At 45.6% G+C, this 9,551-nt stretch overlaps 1 protein-coding gene across 9 annotated transcripts in view; it reads left to right on the top strand.

Annotated features, from left to right (window-relative positions):
• Nucleotides 1-1,116: 1,116 nt before the first annotated feature.
• Nucleotides 1,117-9,551, top strand: part of POMGNT2 (protein O-linked mannose N-acetylglucosaminyltransferase 2 (beta 1,4-)) — a 32,765-nt gene continuing 24,330 nt past the window's right edge. For 3 of the 9 annotated variants that reach the window (XM_055709677.1, XM_055709676.1, XM_055709674.1), the window contains exons 1-2: nucleotides 1,244-1,305; nucleotides 3,546-3,662. The gene's annotated coding sequence lies outside the window, so the exon portion shown is untranslated. Of the gene's footprint in view, nucleotides 1,306-2,636; nucleotides 3,120-3,545; nucleotides 3,663-9,551 lie in introns of those variants that run through there. The other 6 variants (XM_014285560.3, XM_055709673.1, XM_014285561.3 and 3 more) reach the window with 5 other exon arrangements.

The following is a 9,551-nucleotide window of genomic DNA, read 5'->3' as shown; positions in this document are numbered from 1 at the left end:
TAAATTTGATTTCCCCCAAATTACTATCAGCTTTTCAGGGGCAAACATTTCAACAGTTAAAAGTTTTACATTCATTTGCTGCACACATGTTTAGCAATCGTGTCACTCTGGGAACATTTAACGATGCATACAAATACCAGCTAACGTGAAAGATGCTACCAAACCATTATTTGTCCTTCTCATTGACTGAGAGCCCCTGCATGGGTGTGGAAATGGGAAGTTCCCATGAGAAATCAAAAGCCTCAGTGAGGGGAATGACAAAAGCCCCATTGACTTTGGGAGAGGCTGCGTCAAGCAGAGGTGCTGTACGCACACATGCCTGCCTGCTCAGTCAGTTCAACCTCTTGTATCAGACATAGCGTGTTCTCAGCAATTTATTCAAGCTGTAATAATCTCGGGGTTGCTCTGGTGAAGCCTGACCTTACAAACCCACCAAGTGAACATGACCTGCCACTGCTGTCACACTTTCCCCTGGTGGGAAGGCACCTTCCTCCAGTAAAGATGCTGGTGTCTGCTTTCCATCAGTTTTTTTCTGGTGGACTTGAAGCCATGTATTCATAATAAGGATGGTCACCTTCTGGTTTAGCTCCTATATTCTGAATGGAATAAATCAAGAGGACAGAGAGAGCGGTTGGCCAGCAAAGAGGCTCTCGGTCAGAGGAAAGCCGAAGGTCAGGGAGGGTCAGGGGACGGCCGGTGTGGGCAGGTGGTGGGAGAACAGCAGGAGAGGGAAGTGGAGACTGAAGGAGCTTTGCGGAAGAGGCAAGGAGTGCGGGGCAAGTAATGTCAGAGGACGGGAGGCAGAGCGGTTAAGAAAATTGACCGGACGGGGAGGCAAGGACAGGGCAGCCCGAGGAGCAAGCTGTGAGCGGAAGGCAGCGGACTGAGGCGGGAGCAGGGGTGACTGGGCTGCCCGCAGGCTCTGGGCTGGAGACGCGGGAAACCCACCCTGAGGGGAGGGTGGCCGCCCAGGCGCGCGCACACTACATCCCCCAGAATGCCCCTCGCGGCGCCGGGCACTGAGCATGCGCAGCGGCCGCCGCGCTCCCCAGCCCGGCCGGCGAAGGGCCGCCCGCCCCCGCCTCGCCACCACCAGCCGCCGCCGCCGGGAGCGCGGGGGAGGCGGTGCCGCCCCGGCCCGGCCCGGCCCCTCGGCGGACAGCGCCCGCCTGCGAGGAGGTGGCGGCACCGCCCGCCGCGGGCGGGGAGGCCGTGAGCCGGCGGGGCGGGGAGGCCGTGAGCCGGCGGGGCGGGGCCGGCCCGGGCCGAGGGGGCGGTTGCAGCCATTGGCGCCGCGGGCGGCAGGTGAGGCGGCGAGGGGCGGCTGTGGCGGGGCGACGGCGCGGGCAGCTGCAGGGGGCGGTTCGCGGGGGCTTGCGGCTGCCACCCCTTTTCTGAGGGGAAGTGGGTGAAGAGGAGGCGGGAGGACTGGGGTGGTGTCGGTTGTGCGTGGCGGGGGCTCCGCGGTGGGGAGGCACGGGGCGGCGGGGGAGAATGAGCCACGGGAGCCCCCCGGGACTGCACAGAGCGGAGCTGACATCTCGGACGTAGAAACCTTTCTTCTCCGAAGCCGGGCAGCGGGGCAGGCGGCGCTGTGCGGGTTAGCCGCTGTGGGCAGCAGAACGCGGTTCAATTAAAACTAATAACCTCCCTAGAGGTCAAAGGCACTGCAGGTTTAAAGCCTACCAGGGCAAGTAGAGATGTAATTACGTTATCGTTGACGGTTTTCCTTGATGGCTGAGTGCCTTGGGAACCCCAGTGGACACCTGCCTTCAGCTTTGAAAGCTTAGCAGTCCTTGTGAATTTGGCCCCGATGGATGTGGATGCCGAATTTATCCCTTTTAATTACCGTGTGCTGACTAAGCATGGTGGAAAAGTTTCTCTTGCATATATGTCAGCTCTGGGTGTGTTGCACATGCATGTTCGGAGGTTAGGCTCACCGGTCTGTTTGTCTCCCCTTGCTTCCTTCAGCCCCTCTAAATTAACCCGGTGTTTAAATGGGTTATTAAGGTAATGGCTGCTGCTTTGGGGAAAAAGAGAACTGAGGAAACGCTCATCTCTGGTGATGAGAATAACGACTGTGTCTGAACAACTGGTAAAGGCAAGGGGAACATATTGGTGTTTTCACACCAGTACCATAGTTGGATAACTATTGACAAATGCTGACTTTTAAATGGTGACTGCTGATTCAGGAGAATCTGTTGATTTTGGTAGTAAAACAGTAACAGCTCCTTTTAATAGCAATCTCAAAACACTTGAACTGATAGATCGGCTTGTTAGCTCAAGCCTTGACTTAGCTGAGAACCAGAAGAGCTCTTACTCTCTGGGAGGACCTTCTCCCCCAAACAAATTTGACGTATGCTGAACACATCAACTCTAAGACAGGGTGTTTATTTTACAATGTCATTTTCAAAAATGTGGTAGATACCAAATGCGTGAACTAGATACAGGAAACCTGCTTTGCAGTCTGCTTTTCCACAAGAGTGCATTTTGAACAGTTTATGTTTGCAAGGTGGCAGTTTTACTTGGAGTCTCACTTTTGTGTTTTAATTAGCAGCCATCAAAGGTGGAGTTTGGCCTCCGATACATGCCATGAACATGTATTCTAGGTACCTGGTTAATATTTTGGGGCTAATTACCTAGAGCCCGTTCTCTATTAACCATTGTACAAAACAGATTGACTGTATGAAAATCGTTTTGCAGTTAAATTTCCAATCTCCTCAGTCACGTCTCACTGTGAACTTACTGAGTTTTGCTTCAGTTTGAAAACTGGGTATTCTCATTCCCCTTGTTCTCACCCCCTTCTCTTCCTTTGAAGTCTTCCATAAGTACTGTTGGTTTAAACAGTTCCCTGTGACAGCAGCCCACATTCAGTTACTGTTCCCTAGAGTTTTTATTTGTATCTGGCCTGTGCTCTTAACACAGCAGTGTCTTTAGGAGGTGTTTTAAAACATAGAGGCTTAGAGATCCTCCACTAGTAAAACTGTCATTTTATTTAAATAAACAGAGCCATAGATGACTTCTCTCAGCAGAAGAACCTGCCTTCTATTTAAATGTCTTTTCCAACTGGAATGTGTCTAGGCTGTGAAGGAGCTGATTTTTCCAGGAAGTAGTGGGAGGTAAGAAGAATCATGAAAAAGAAGGTGGTGCAAAGGAGAGTGTTAAACCACAGAGCTAGCCCCAGATCAGAGGTTCTCAGCTGTACAGACAAAATTCTGCCTTCTCATGCTGTGGGACAAAAATTTCTTTAGTTGTTATCCAAGATGGTTGCAGAATTCAGTTTTGTGGTTCAGATCAATGGGTGGAATGGGTCTATGGGTCCATAAAGCTTGGAGACGAGTGGGCTAGGAAAGGTGAGTGGAGTTTTGGGGAAAATGGGTGACACTTCCCCGGTTTTGCTGGCAGCCTTCCTGGGGAAGCCGGTTTCTGTTCCTAAGGAACTTTGCACAGTTGGCACAGTGTGTTTACTGAAGGTTAGCATTGTTTAGTGGTTCTGCTGTTCTGGATGAATGCATGATATGGGACCCTCTTCCTTTTCCTTTTAGGCCTTCACCTTCTGTGTAGGATGTGTTCCATCCTCCTCCATCAGTGTGCCGCCTGCTCTGACACTGCTCTGCCTTCATTCCCCCTCAACTGTCTCTCCCTATCCTGGAGGTGAACTGGTAGGTGTGAGGTGTCAGGAGAAAGTAGGTTTCTTTCTTTGCCCTCCCAGTACACAGACTGGGCCTGGCGGCCCAGGCAGTAGAAAAGCAGCCACTCACATTTGGTCATGCTAGACAGCCCTCGGTTCTGCCTGCATTTGGAGCAAGCTGTGAGTAGAGCATAGAACTCAGCATGGTGGAATTTGAACTGTGAGTTTCAGAGCCAATTACTGGACACAGTCTGTGTCTGACAGGGTTCAGTTTCATTAGCTGCCTCCCAGGAGTATGGAGCTGCATGGCTTACCTTTGCAGAGATCAGATTCTCCTCTGTGATGTTATTAGGTATTTTTAAAAATAGTTTCATCAGTCCATTTTAAAAGAACTGGTCTGCTCTGATAACAGTGCCTGCTGGTGCTTTTCCAGATAAGGAACTTGTCACTTTTCCTGCTGTCATACATGCAGTTCTGCCCTATTTAGAATACAGCTTAAAGACTACAAAATAACCACCAGTCTTGTGTAAAGTTTTATGTGTTTGGTTTAAGAACAACTGAATACTCCTTATTTAACTGCTTTAGCCAGTATTGTTTTATGAAGAAGATAGGATCACACTAAATGCAGAGTTGAAGGTAATAACTTCATATACCTGTGTCTTGAGGAAATCTTGATGATAGGATCTCTTCTATAACAAAGTGACAACAGGCCAAAGATCTCCATCCTTTTTTCTTTGAGTCCCAGTTGGAAGTTCATTAGCTTTTAAAAGGCTCTGAAGTACTATGTTGTGCATGTACCTGTATAATCTATATGGTGTTGGAAAGCAACAAGATGAAATAGTATAAAAACCAATTTCAATTTCTTTTGAGGGTCTGAAAAGTAGTTGTGTGCTTGTACACATCAGAGGTATTGTGGAGAGACTGCAGTTGCATGACATACCTAGAAATTCATCCTCTAATGGTGTATGCAGGAGCAATGTTCTAATCTACTCATTTCTTAGATATTTTGTGAACAGATGACACTTTTTAAAAGGTCTGCTAATTCTGTGGGAATTTGATAATGGCTAATTGCTGGGGGATCAGAAGAGAGTAGCAAAGTGAGGTTCCTGAATTCTCTGCACTCAGAAGAGAGGCAGCTCTCTGCAGCCTCATTTGTAAGCTGCTGTCCTCTTAGAAAACCTTGCTCGGGAGTAGTCATTGGTGTCCTCAGCATAAATTGGGCATCTGTTGATCACTCTTGATTAATTTGAACTATGCTCCATGAACCAGTCACTAAAAAAAAAAAAAACACCAAACCAGTGGGGAAGATCGTGGCTTATTGTAGGACCCACTGCACTGTGAATTTTCATAGGAAAGCCTTTTTCCCCTTACTCCCTCATTCTCACTTGCTTCTCTGTTCCTTTCCTTTTTCCTTCCTCTGCTTCTGTCTCTTTCACCAGGTCTATTCAGGTACTTTAAGCACCTGCCTAAGTGTTTGCAGCATAGGCACTAAGTACCTATTTGCACTGTAACATCAAAGGATCACATTTCAGAATTCCAACTTTTCCTCTGAACAAGAAGAAAAAAAGGCTCCTGGTTGCTATGGCGATGAGCGCTATATAAATGCCTATAAATAAATAAACAGCTGATTCTTGGACTTTGATACGCAGTATTTTTGCTTTTCTAATGAGATATAAATAAATATAAAAATGGGAAGAGGTGACATTGTACCAATTTTATTAGGTACATATTATTCTTATGCCTTCTGTTTTGCAGTATTTCTGCTGAGAACAATTAAACAGTAAGTTGTTGATTTTTCTCTCTGTAGAAGATTGATGTTTTGAAAAATCATAGCCTCGTATTTATAGAAAAATATTTAGATGCCAAAAGGCACTCCACTAAAAAGGTGGTGTCCATTTTAAGTTTAATCAAAACGTACATTGTGAGCTAAATGGCTATTTTTCTTATCTTTAAGAGACACTTATGTACTGTCACAACATTTAGGCTCCCATCAAAAGTGTCTGTACATGTAATTATGTGCCTCTGCACTATTTGAAACCCCACTGGTGCACAACAGCAAAACTTGAAAATGTCACTGACTTTTTCTTTTATGTTAAAATGACAAAGGCAGAGTAGAAAATCAGATATTCCTTGTTAAAGTTGGAGGAGGAGGGAAGAATTGGCTTTTTTGTAAGCCTTTTGTTCTCAGGTCTGTGGTGTAAAAGTAGCTTTCTCTCTGTGCTAAAGGTGATAATTGTAAAATGGATTGGATGGAGACAATAAACTGCTTCTTCAGAAGTCAGCAGCTAGTAGCCATCAGCAGTTGCTAAAAAAGCCCTTTTGGTTAGTAATCTCTGGATCCCGTTCCACTCACAGTTCCTGATGCATGACAGCAGCCTGGTTCCCCACCACTGCACTGGAGCATTCCCGCCTCACAGGTGTTTCTCTCTGAGGAGATGGGTGCACCTTGTTTAACAGCAAAGGAGAGTTTATAATGGAAGGAACTCTCCTTAGGGGAAGGAAAATGAATATTTATAATATACAGAAATACTCCTTTGTTGAGGGCTCAGTCTGGTTTCTTGGTGAAAACTAATTTTGCCACAGTGGCCTGAAGAGAGATTTCTTTAGTCCTAAGCTCTGGAGCGCAGCTTGTGCGCTCACAGGGAGTAGATCTGCTTTCTACCGGTGACAGCTTTGTATTCAAAGAAGCTTCCAGGTTTCCAAAGAACTTTGAAGTACTATCCGGTCCTGTTAAATGTTTGGTAAAATAACACCATGTTGTTCACTGTTTTAGTTCCCTCTATGCATTCAGATTTATATCCACTTGTTCTCAAATATATTTGACTGAATACCTTTTACTTCAGAGCATGTGTAATTGGGAGGACAAGGATACACGATATTTTTTTTCAGTTACAGAACAAAATGTGTACATCTGTACATTGAAGGTAGGGGCAGAACAGGAGCAAGCAGTGGTGTCCCTGAAGGTGTCGCTTGAGCAGTGACAGCCTGTGCTGGTTTGATTTATGTTTCATAGGCCTGTCGCTTTTGTCCCAGTTGAGCTGCTGCTGTGGCCAGGCTGGTGACGCTCACCTGAAGAACAGTGACAGCTTCAGTGTTTTCCTGGCAGTGAATTAATCCTGGAGCTGCCTGTGAGCCTGGTGCTTTGTGCCATGGGGCTGCACTGACCTCCCTCCCAGAAGGTGGCACAGAGCCCTGGCCCTGTGCCTGCCTCAGCACTGTGTTTTATGTGGGCTTGAGGCCAGAATCAGGAGCAGGTTGTGCTCTCTACCTGCTGGAAGGTGGTTTAAGCTTCATGTGTCAAAGGCAGTTTTACCTGCATTGAGGTTAGGCCTGGACAGTCAGTGTTTGACCTGCAGGTCTCAACTGCCTTCACAGGATTGTGTGGCTGACAGAGGACAAGGCAATCCAAAGTCTCTCCCAGAAGGGCCATTGCAAAGGCTGGTGAGGTTTGTGGGCAGCCTGAACTAAAATAGAATCTTTTTTGCCTACAAGAGCAACAGGGAGATGGGAAGGGTGGTAAACAGTGAGTCTTGAAAGTGCTCCAGGTTTGCCGTTACTCCCAAGGTGAATTGCTTGGGTTTAGTGTACCTGGAGACCAGGCTCCGGAGTTGTTGAGAGAGTATTCTCAGTTGGAAAGCCCCATTATTACTAGTACTTACTGCCTTTTAGTGGAGTGGCACCTTTGTTTAGAAGACTTTTCTTAGGGTAGGAGGATGAAATACATGATATCAATGATGGGATGAGCTGGTGAGGACAAGAGGCGGAGCTATTTTGTGACTCCTTTTTCAGCATGGAGAGGACAAAGAATGAAACATTGCATATACCAAATTATTTTTCTTTTTCCTTCTTCAGAAATTCTGCTTTTCAGTGTATTTTAGGGTGTTTTTTTCTTTTTTTTTTTTAATGGATGGTTATGATCCAGGACCATCTGGTGGAATCTGCGGTTGTCACATCTAGGTTTTCTGATGTATTGCCTGTCAAGTTATATTGTATGTTCAGATGAGTTTCTCATATGATGTGCTGACAACCACTGACAGCCCTGAGATGGGAAGTTGGAAGCTTGGGGGAAAGAGAGAGGCAGAGTTCACTTTAAAAATATAACCTTGATTGCTCTTGATAGGTGAGATTTAATTTCTGGTACCTATGGCTGACTTCTTTAGTAAAGAAAGGTAAATAAGTGAACTTTAAACCAAGTGCATCTAAGTGCTCTTAAGATACTATAATTAAATTTGGAAGGTTTGTAGTCCACTCCTAGTTTCATCTTTTTTTTTCTTTTTTTTCTCTTTGATACTGGGTTCCTCTCTTAATTTTTCTCTGTCCTTAACTCTCGATGTGTGGACACTCTCACGCTTATTTAAATTGCAGCCTTTCCTTCCTCCTTTACTCCTCAGTGCTTCCCCAGCCCCTCCTTAGAAAGGAGATCTCAAAATGTTTCTGTTTTTATTTGGATAACACCAGGTATCCTCATAATCTTAGTATCCTAATCTTAAATCCTAATACCCTAATAATTGTGTAGTAAAATGAACAAAGATTTTTGGCAAATTAGTATTAACCTTTGCAGACTGATCACATGTATGAAGGCAATAAGCAACTCTGAAATAACTACAGTAATTCTTGCTGGTTTAATACTCAAATAATTAATTAAAGCAGGGTTTTTTGAAGTAGAGGTCCATAGTGCAATTGTATTTCCTCACGCATTGACAGAGATAATGCTGTACTTTGTAAACCAGAATCCAAACAGACTATAAACAGTTCAGTTTTGTTTCTCTTTTTTTTTTTATTGCCATAATTTGAAGACCCAAGTAGCAATTAGGCTGGTGACAAGATAAATTTCACAACTTGTTATCATTCTTCATTTTTTAATTGGCAGATCAGTGAAGAAGTGATTTGTGTTTGAACTTTAAAGGTTCTTAGTTTATATAGTACTGCTGGAAACATAGTACAGGTATTTATGAATGGGTTGAAAGGAAGCCTGTTTGTAAGCAAAGATGGGATTGCACTGCGGAGGCATGTCCAGGTGTGGTTCTGAATGCAGACTTTCCTTCCTCTCCCTCTCAAAGCCTTTCTTCGATGGGGGTTTGAAGCTGAAGGTGACAGTTCCCAAGCTCAGGGGACTCTGGTTGCAGTTTGCTAAGGAGCTGGAAAGCATCTGCTTGACTGTACTTACTCCTGTGTCTCCTCAGTGCTATTTCCTGGCCTGGGGACTTCGAGTGCCCTTGTGTAGCTGTAGAGAGACATTGTGTTAAGCTGACCAAGCCAGTAGAGTGGCGATATGGGAAAATGTAACCATTGTTTCGTACTGTGATCTTCTGAAGTTCCATGCTTAATGAGTATCAGGTCATTTCCATTTATCAGACTTGGAAATGATCCAGCTGCTATGATGTTGTAGGAGAGGGACTGGGGTATGCAGCTGTCAGTGTGAGGATACAGCAGCTCTCCACAGTGGTGATAGGTCGTGTTGGATGGAGCGCTGTCCTGATCAAGCATCAGCTCAGCTATTGTCAGAGGAAGTGAACTTTAGAGGAAGCCCCATAGCTGGAACACGGCCAGATTCTCTGGCTGTAACATGTGATAGCACTGCAGGGAGGCAAGGCTGGCCTTCAGTCCTTAAACACATTAAATTAACTGTGGGCGAGCTTGCTGGGAAAGAGGTAATGAAGCAGGTCAAAACCGGGATGTGTATGCTCAAGCACATGCAGTGGGCTTAATACTCCAGGCAGTATTCCCACAGGCATGTGGCTGGGGAGCAGGCAGGTCATGGAGCACACCATGCTGTTCGTTAAATGTATCACAGGCCACAGATGCAGCTGAAATCGCTTGTCCAGGTATAAAAGATAAAGTCAGTTAGGAAGGAGAGCAATACCACCAGGAGAAACTTGTGAGAGGAGCTGGATGCAGTCTACCGTAATGCTGGCTGTGT

Source organism: Falco cherrug, chromosome 4, assembly GCF_023634085.1.
Source record: "Falco cherrug isolate bFalChe1 chromosome 4, bFalChe1.pri, whole genome shotgun sequence".
In the NCBI taxonomy this organism is placed as follows: domain Eukaryota; kingdom Metazoa; phylum Chordata; class Aves; order Falconiformes; family Falconidae; genus Falco; species Falco cherrug.
This window is presented reverse-complemented; position numbering and strand designations above follow the sequence as displayed.